The 9,326-nt window shown below is 53.7% G+C and overlaps 1 protein-coding gene across 1 annotated transcript in view; it reads left to right on the top strand.

Annotated features, from left to right (window-relative positions):
* Window positions 1-9,326, top strand: part of zswim8 (zinc finger, SWIM-type containing 8) — a 204,645-nt gene that overhangs the window by 166,553 nt on the left and 28,766 nt on the right. The gene's annotated exons all lie outside the window — the stretch shown is intronic.

Raw genomic sequence — 9,326 nt, 5'->3', positions numbered from 1 at the left:
TCAACTGAAGATGAATCGCCCCCCCCCCCACCTCCTCCTGCTCCATCCTTATCTTAGAATGCTGTTGTGACTGCTAGGCACCGGGTCGCCTAGCGACCTGCTCCAGACTTGCCCTACTTACACTATCTGAAGAGAGGGGTCACACCTCTTCTCTGCCATGCAGAGAGTAACTGTTTTGCTCATCAACATTAATTCATATTATAATCACAGACGAATCACCACAATTCTTCAGTCCCTCCTTTTGATTCGACAGAACATATGTTCACTTGATTATACAGGATTAATTATTCCCCTAAATTATACCAGGGTTAATCAATAGATTCCCCCCCCCCCTAGGCACCTTTCACTATCCTTACAGAGGTATCATTTCCATGGGCACCGAGGCCCCCTGTAAACGCCGTAACCGAGGCCCTGTTCCCCCCAACAAGACGCGCTGGATCAGGCAACGGACCAGACTGACAAACACCAGCACCACTGTCAGCACCAATACCATGGGCGCGGCCAACTGCATTAACATGGCTGACCATGAGCTCCCTGACAGCCACGCGAAAAAAGAGGACCCCCCAGAGCCAGAGGCCGGGGAAAATTGGGTCGCCATCTTCCGTATCAACTCTATCTGCTCCCTGAGGGGTTTGGAATTGTCTGGTATATAGAAACAACAGGTCGTGTTCAGGACCCGGCACAAACCTCCTGCCTTAGCATAGATCATGTCCAAACCCATCCGATTCTGCAAGGCCACCTGACGCATTTGCGCCATTTCCTCATTGACCAGACCCAGAGCTGCCTGTGTTCGATTGGCTAAAGCCCCATAGGCTCCCGCCAACTTCCCCACATCCCATGTCAACAGCTCCACCCCCACCCCTGGTAACAAGAACATTAAGAGATCTTCCCCCACCCCGTGCTGTGTTACCAACCCCTCTATCGATCCTGACACCTCCTCCCTCCTATACCGATGACTGGAGTGCTGACTCGACTCGCTGGGGAGACCAACACCATGGATTCGCTCAACTGACTCCCAGGTCCGGTGCACGACCACTCCTGGGAGAACAAATGCCAGATAACAGGTGCCACTCCAGTCCTCCGGGAGGGACGTATATGCCGTCATTCCACAAACCCAGAACGCATTCTCCAAGGCGTGCAGGCCTCGGATACCTTTTGGTATACAGCGCGTGGTCTTCACACTACACGAACTCGTACCCACCTCCCTAGTCCCCCCCTGCCTGGACAGACAATAAAACCCCCGTGTGTTCTGCGCTAACGACACCGGCACCTGCTCTCCCGCCCATACCACCCCTGGATCATACTTGGCGTCTACCCCCAACCCCAGGCCCTCGGCTGGCCGAAGCATGGTGGAGACCACTGCCCGTTCCAACCCGGCCTCCGCTTTCTGAGAGAGTCGTACAACCTGATCTTGCATGGTAGAGGAGTTGAACGGGACAGCCATCTGTGGCACCCCTGTATGCTGAGATAAGGGTATCTGCATACAGACATAACATTCCTTGACGTTCACTGTGTCAGCCACTTGATGTGCCCACTGGAGGGCGCTGTTGTGCAACACTGGTTCCCCCAGTGCCACCAACACCACCAATAGACTCCCAAGGAAAACCCTCATGTTAACTCCCTGTAGTTGACGTGTAGAACGACCTCACCTCTCTAAATGGAAAACCCTGTCTCGTCCCCCCCCCCCCCGTTTTGTGGAAAGACCGGATAGCTCTATGTACCTCCTCACTCTAGAGCCTAACTGCACTCTCACGGTCTGGACCTTGATTGTCACTAAAGGGTTTATCAATCAACACACACGACACTCCACATGGTCGTTGACTCTGGTTATCTTCCCGTTCGATCTTCGGATGATCCCTGGATTGTCTCTGGATCGTGCCCTCCTGTGCCCCCCCCCCCGGTCGCCGCCGTCTTCCACTTGGCCCAACCCGTCCACAGTCCGTAGGTCTCCGGACTCGTCTCCTCCAATGGTCTCGGCCCCGCCCGTCCACGGTCTGTAGGTCTGCCTGGACTCGTCTTCTTCAATGGTCCTGTGGACACAGAATGGAGGAACAGGGAGTCTCTTTCCGATGGGGAAAATCGGGAATTCTCACTCCCCCCCCCCCCCCCCCCCGTCTCCGAGACCGTCTGATTGTCACATTGATCTTATATGGGTTTTAACTAATCATCATTTTTTTTTTTTTTTCTTTTTTTTTAATCACCCAAACACTAATAATATAGGTTTCAAATAATCACCCAAACACTAATAATATAGGTTTCTTAACTAATCATCAAAACATTTTTTTTTTTTTTTTTTTTGACAATAATAAAATTAATAAGAAAAAAATAAGAAAATCACACCAAAAAATAAGAAAATCACACCAAACAATAATCACACCAAACACACCATCATTCTACACTCCCCACTCTTTCCCCCTCCCCTCCTTTTTCTCAACACCTTTACCTGTCCTACCTCGGGGTCACCCCCGTCTTTCCCGGCGTGACACGACTGCAGCTCCCGATACCCACTCCGCGCAACTCTATCTTCGTCCCACGGTTGACCCCCAGCGCGCGCCAGTTCTTTCTGGTGACCGTGTCTTCTCCTAACCACGCCCTCTATTGAGGTGTTGAAAAAAAAGGGGGGACCCAACCCCCTGACTCCACCCCTCCCATCTCCTAAAACTACATGTCGATGGTCGGTGTGTCGACTAGCTTACAATGACTCGCATGGATCCAATTGGGCCTCCCCGCCACCTTCACCGCACTATCGGTGATCAACAGAATCTGATACGGCCCCTCCCATTTAGCCTCCAACGGCCGACGCTCCACCCTTTGCACCATGACGAACTGACCCGGGACCAGTGCGTGTCCCCCCACCGGAACCGGTTCCCATGCAGCCCGGACCTGACGATAAGCTATCCCCACCGCTTCGCTCAGTTTCTCACAATACAGGATGAGTGCGTCACTCGCAAGATGAATGTCTGCTTTTCGCAAATCAATCGCCCCTGGAAGAGACATCGGCCTCCCACAGATGACCTCGAACGGGCTCAGCCCCGTCTCCTTGTTGTGGGTTGCCCGTATTGACCCCAGGACCAGATTCAACGCATCTGGCCAGGGGACCCCCTCTTGGTGATACTTGGTCAACCTCTCTTTAATCACACGGTTCATTCGTTCGACCTGTCCACTACTCTGCGGGCGATAGGCTGTGTGAAACTTCCACGTGATGCCCAGCATCCTGCACACCTCCGCACACACCTCCGCGGTGAAGGTCGTTCCCCGATCCGAATCGATTTGGACTGGGAGACCCCAACGCGGAATGATATGCTGAGTCAACACCTTCGCCACATGTTTTGCTGTTCCCCGCGCCGTCGGGAATGCCTCCACGTACCGGGAAAACCGATCAACAATCACCAGGACCTCTCTCAGGCCCCGACAGAGAGGCAACGTGATGTAGTCCATCTGCAGCCATCTGAAAGGCCCAGGAGGGGCCGGCGTTGTCAAACATGGCACCCTCACCCGTGCCCCCGGGTTGACCTTCATGCACGGTGAACAGTGACTGACCACATGCGCTGCTTCCCTGCGGAATTTAGGACTCCACCACACCCGATTGAAACGCTGAAGCACCTGTTCCGCCCCGACATGTCCAAACGAATGGATCTGGGTAGCTAAATAGGGGAGCAACCGCTCTGGCGCCACCATCCGGAGACCGTGACGCCACACCCCATCCGGGTGTAGTTTAGCCCCCTCCTCCATCCACGTCCACACCTCTTCCCGACCGCTCTCGGCCTGCATGGCCGTCACATCTTTGATTGTGTCCACGCAGTAGTCTCCTGCCTTCAACACCGCTACCACCAGCCCGGGCGGCAACGCCCCTCGTGCCGCCTTCTTGGCTGCCTCATCAGCCAACATGTTCCCCCGGCCCTCAGGAGTCTCCTCTGGCGAATGCCCCGGTATCTTGAGCACAACGACCTCTCTAGGAAGCCGGACTGCCTCAATCAACTGTTTCACCACCTCCCCATTCCTGATGGGGGTCCCCACTGCGGAGAGAAAACCTCGTTGTTTCCACAACTCCGCAAAATCATTGACCACCCCATGTGCATACCGAGAGTCAACATGGATGTTTGCCGTTCGACCCCTTGCATACTTGCAGGCCTCCACCAGAGCATGGAGCTCCGCCTGTTGGGCCGAGGTACCGGCGGGCAACCCACCCGAAGCCACAACCTCAAACTCACTGGTGACCGCCCACCCTGCTTTACGAACACCCTCCTCCACCATTGAGGACCCATCGGTGAACAAGATTAACTCTGGATTTTCCAGAGGAGTACTCCGTCTCTGTTCCGCCTGCTCCATGGCCTCAACCACCCCGTGGCAATCATGTTCCCCCTCTCCCTCCTGTTCGGCGGGGACCAACATGGTCGCAGGATTTGTTATCGTCGCTCTCTCGATCACCACCCCCGGGGCCTCTAGCACCGCTAGCCATTTTCCCCACCGGGCAGCTGTGACTTGGGAGGCCCGGTTCATGGTCAACAACGTGTGCACCGCGTGTGGACACTTCACCACTATGGTCTGATCCAGCACCAACATCAACACTGTCTGCACTGCCAGGAATACCGCCTGTACCGCTCGGAAACAGGGGCCGAAACCCTGTGCCACGGGGTCTAGACAAGCGGAGTAATAACCCACCGGTCTTTGGCGGCCACCATGCTCCTGGGTCAACACAGCCGTCATGTACCCATCCTTCTCTGCCACGTACAAAACATAGGGTCTACCCGCGTCTGGGAGCCCCAAGGCCGGAGCCCTAACCAAAGCCCCTTTTAGGGCCTCAAACGCGGCTCTCTGTTCCTCGTTGAGTTCAACCCTCTCCCTGGGCCCCGGGCTTCCTTTCAACATCTCCGTGAGGGGCTTCGCGATCGTCGTATAACTATCCACCCATGCCCTGTTGTAGTTACACATTCCCAAGAAGGACCGCAAATCCCGAACCGTTTTGGGGACCGGCGTCTCCCGGATGGCCTTGGTGCGGTCTTGGGTGATCTCCCTCGTTCCCTGAGAGATCCTCTGACCCAGGTAGATCACCTGTTCCTGCATGATCTGGGCCTTAGAGAAACTCGCCTTATGACCTCGTGCCCGCAAATGGTCCAAGAGTACTCGGAGGTCCCTCTCATGCTCTGCCTCACTGGTACTAGCCAGCAAAATGTCGTCCACATAATGGACATAGGCGGACGTGATGGTCGGCGTCTCCAATAGGTGGCGCCGCAATGCCTGATGGTACACCGTAGGAGAGTTGTGGAGACCCATTGGTGTCCGGAGGAACTGGTACTGCTCTCCCTCGATGGTGAAAGCGAACCACGGTTGAACCTCCTTCGCCAGTGGCACACTATAGAAACCCTGTGTCATGTCAATCACTGAAAACCAACAGTGTTCTGGTTTCAAGGTCCCAAAGATTGTGGACATATCTGCCACCAATGGTGTCAACTTGTCGACGCTCTCGTTGGCCACTCGAAAATCCACAGTCAAACGCCACTCCCCTGTCGGCTTTAATACCGGCCAGGCAGGGCTGTTAGACGCGCTGGGGGCCTTCTTGATGACCCCCCGCTCCTCAAAGATTTTTAGAAGCGGCCGTATCCCATTGAGAGCCTCCACGCTCAGAGGATATTGTCTGGTACATGGCGGTGGTTTTCCCGTGAACCTCACAGGTTCCATGTCCAACAACCCACAGTCGTTTTTGTCCGCGGCCCATATTGCATGTTCTGCAACCTCCGCCTTCACCAGGCGTCTCAAACGCCAAATCATCTTTCCCCCTTGGAACTCGATGGAAGAGTCCAAGGCCATCAACACGTCCAACCCCAACAGCGGCTGGCACACCGGCCCCACCCACACCCGTGTGTGCAGGGTTTTGGGACCCACCTGCAAGGAGAACAGATTGGTCTGTCTCAAATAGATTCCCCCCCCCTCAGCTCCTCCTGCGCGCATCACAGTATCACTCAAAGACACCCCGGTACCAACCATGTCGGAACCCGGGACCGCTGTCAATTCCGCCCCGGTGTCTATTAAAAAGTCAATGTCCTTTTGTCCATTCATTGCTATGGTAACGTACAGGCCATCTCCCCGTTGGGTGACTGCAGCCTGAAGTGCGCGGAGCTGGGGAGGGATACTCAAAAATGGCCCGCCGCTGGTGGCGGTGGCGGTGGCGGTGTCTGAGTCGAAGCCCCCAGCAACACGTCTCGATCCGCCAGGGGGAGGGACATCAACCTCTGAAAATCCTGTAAATCCCGGAGGGTCAGGCCGGTCCCCAGAGGGAGGGACGTGGCCCCCGTGACCACGGCTGGCTGTGCCCTGGCTATTGCGGGTGGTCCTCGGGATCTAGGGCGGCGGCCCACGTCACACTCGCGTGCTAAATGGCCCATCCTCCCACAGTTGTAGCACGACCCCCACTCCCAGCGGGACCCCTCTGGGCTCGCCCTCCCACGCCCCGGCCAACCCTCAAAACCCCTCTCCCAACTGGGCCCCTCTGGGCCCACCCCCCGTGGCCCCACCAGACCGTCCGGACAGGTGGCGGCATCCGGATTTCCGGTCAACACTCGAACCTTGGGCTCTGCAGCATCCTTCATGATCTGCAGATCTCTGTCTAACCTACACAGTGACTCCACTATGGCTCCATAGCCTGCCCGCCCCCAGGTGGGAGTGGACATGATTAAACCGTTTTGCAGCCGAGGTGCCACGGCTGCCACAAACGTTTGAGTCAACACTGGGCACTGTTTCTCCCCGATATTAGCTTCTGTAATATCATCTATGCCACTAAACCTCACAAAAGCGACCCTGAATCTGTCTTCGAACTCAATGAAAGACTCGGCCTCTCCTTGGCGACAGGCCAAGATCTGGGTCCAGTCCGCATTGACCCGGGAGAGTTTAGCTATCCATTCCCTGACTGCATCCCAACCTGCGTTGAGGTCCTGCCCCTCCTCTCCCAGTGCCTCGTTGATAACCCCGGTCAGATCCTGTCTCTCTCTTGTGGAGAGACGATGACTGAGAATGGCCAGGGCATCCCATGGGTGAAGGGAGTAAATCCCTCTTAATTTATTCAATTCATCCCATGCCCCCAGGCCAGCGGTGCGGGGATGACGCACCTTCTCACACCACCTCTCAATATATTCTGGTTTGGCCGGAACATAAGAGGTGTGCACTACTCGCTCTCCAGCTACAGTCTTGGGCCGATGTATCTTTAAAGGCCGCAAACTTTTGGGGTGTGAAGTGGAAGGTCCCTCTCCTTCCTCTGATTCACCACTACTATCCTCAAAGATATCCACGCCCCCAGAGGGAGCCAGATCTCTCCCCTGCCTCCCACCAGCCCCCTGCACCAACCCGCGTTCACCACTGGAGGGAGCCGGAGATCCACCCATTGCCCCTCTTTCACCCGGCTCTACCGTCTGGGGAGGCACGCTTGTCCTCCCAGCCCCATTCTTGTGGTGACGAATGGTTTCCGCCTGTCTCTCAACCTCCTGCTGTAATCTCAGCAGATTCCCAGCCTGCGTTTGTCTGATGTCATCCAGGGCGCGAACCTTCTGCTTCTCAGATTTCAAGAGACGATCTGCTTCAAGACGCGCGACCTCAACCATATTGCGTCGCGCCTGGCCCAAAATCACAATGGCCCATATCAATTTATCCTGAGCCTCCGAGAGACGAGTGAATTTTCCCCAGGCCTTCCTAATGTCGTTTAATTTCCAATTTCCTCTCTCATCTGGCACCACCTGGTATTTGGACACGATCGTCCCCACCACTGTTTCCAAAGCCATTTTCTCATGAATATATTTGGTCACACTCTCTTTGATGGCCTGTATCGACACATCCGGGGGAGCTACCCCCCCTTTCTCTCGCGTAGTTTTTTGTTTTTGGTCTTGCATGACTTCACAAGTGCGATCCAAAACTATGTCTAGAGTGGGAAATAAAATTAAAAGAAGAATACTCTTATCCAAAAAAAAGAAAACCACACTGCACCAGCAAAAACCACAGTTGCCGATGACTTATTAGAAAAACTCTTACATACAACAGAGCTGTCCGTCGCCCTATACCCTACGGGGCTGTCTCCGTCGCCCTGGAGCTGTACGTTGCTCTATACCCTACGGGGCTGTCCGTCGCCCTGGAGCTGTCACGTCGCTCTATACCCTACGGGGCTGTCTACCGTCGCCCTGGAGCTGTCACCGTCGCTCTATACCCTACGGGGCTGTCTACCGTCGCCCTGGAGCTGTCCACGTCGCTCTATACTACACACGGGGCTGTCTACGTCGCCTCCCGTCTCGTTAAACTCAACCAAAAATAACAAGGAAAACCTCTGTCTTCACAAACTTCAACATTCATCAAGTCTTATGATCACAATGGGTTATTTATTTTACGTGTGCTTGTTCACAATGCTTATCTTTGTGTTGGCATGTGAGATTAAGCCCATAAATCAGCTTACGTTTAGAATTCTGGCTTCCTCCCACGCAGCAACATCCGGCTCACGGCTCCAAGTTTGTTAGATGTTCCGATAATCCCAGTGAGTGATGGATAGACGATAGTGTCCTGCGTTGTGTACTTTTTTAATGATCCCTCTGGTGTGCTCACGGAAACATCTGATAATCCCAGGCAGAATGAACACCTCACACGATTCAGTTGACAATCATCAAGGAGAACTTTATTCAACCAGACAGGGTAGTTTTACAGGAATAAAGTGGTCTTCCTTGACATACGCAGCAGCTTGTGATAAGGTCCAGTGATTTAAAGTTCATTTGATAAAGTCCGTTAATAAAAGTCCAATTGATCAGCTCCTCATAATCCTCTCTCTCTCTCTCTCGTTCCGTTATTTCTCAACTGAAGATGAATCACCCCCCCCCCCCACCTCCTCCTGCTCCATCCTTATCTTAGGAATGCTGTTGTGACTGCTAGGCACCGGGTCGCCTAGCGACCTGCTCCAGACTTGCCCTACTTACACTATCTGAAGAGAGGGGTCACACCTCTTCTCTGCCATGCAGAGAGTAACTGTTTTGCTCATCAACATTAATTCATATTATAATCACAGACGAATCACCACAATTCTTCAAAACCGAGCTCCACTTCTTAACAACCTGCCCACTATACCAAGACATACTTCCCACAAATAGCAAACACCCAAAGAGACTTTGAAAACATCGACAATAACTCAAAACTCCCATACCTACTGGGAGAAATACAAGAATGTGAAATAAAGCCCATTTGAATTGAAGAGAGAGATAGATAGAGCATGTCTGTGTGTGTTAGAAAGAGAGAGATAGAGAGAGAGCATGTATATGTGTGTTAGAAAGAGAGAAATATAGAGAGAGAGCATGTCATTTTGT

Source organism: Notolepis coatsorum (assembly GCF_963971535.1).
Source record: "Notolepis coatsorum genome assembly, chromosome: 9".
In the NCBI taxonomy this organism is placed as follows: Eukaryota; Metazoa; Chordata; class Actinopteri; order Aulopiformes; family Paralepididae; genus Notolepis; species Notolepis coatsorum.
The sequence above is the reverse complement of the archived record's forward strand: the minus strand, read 5'-3'. Positions and strand labels throughout refer to the sequence as shown.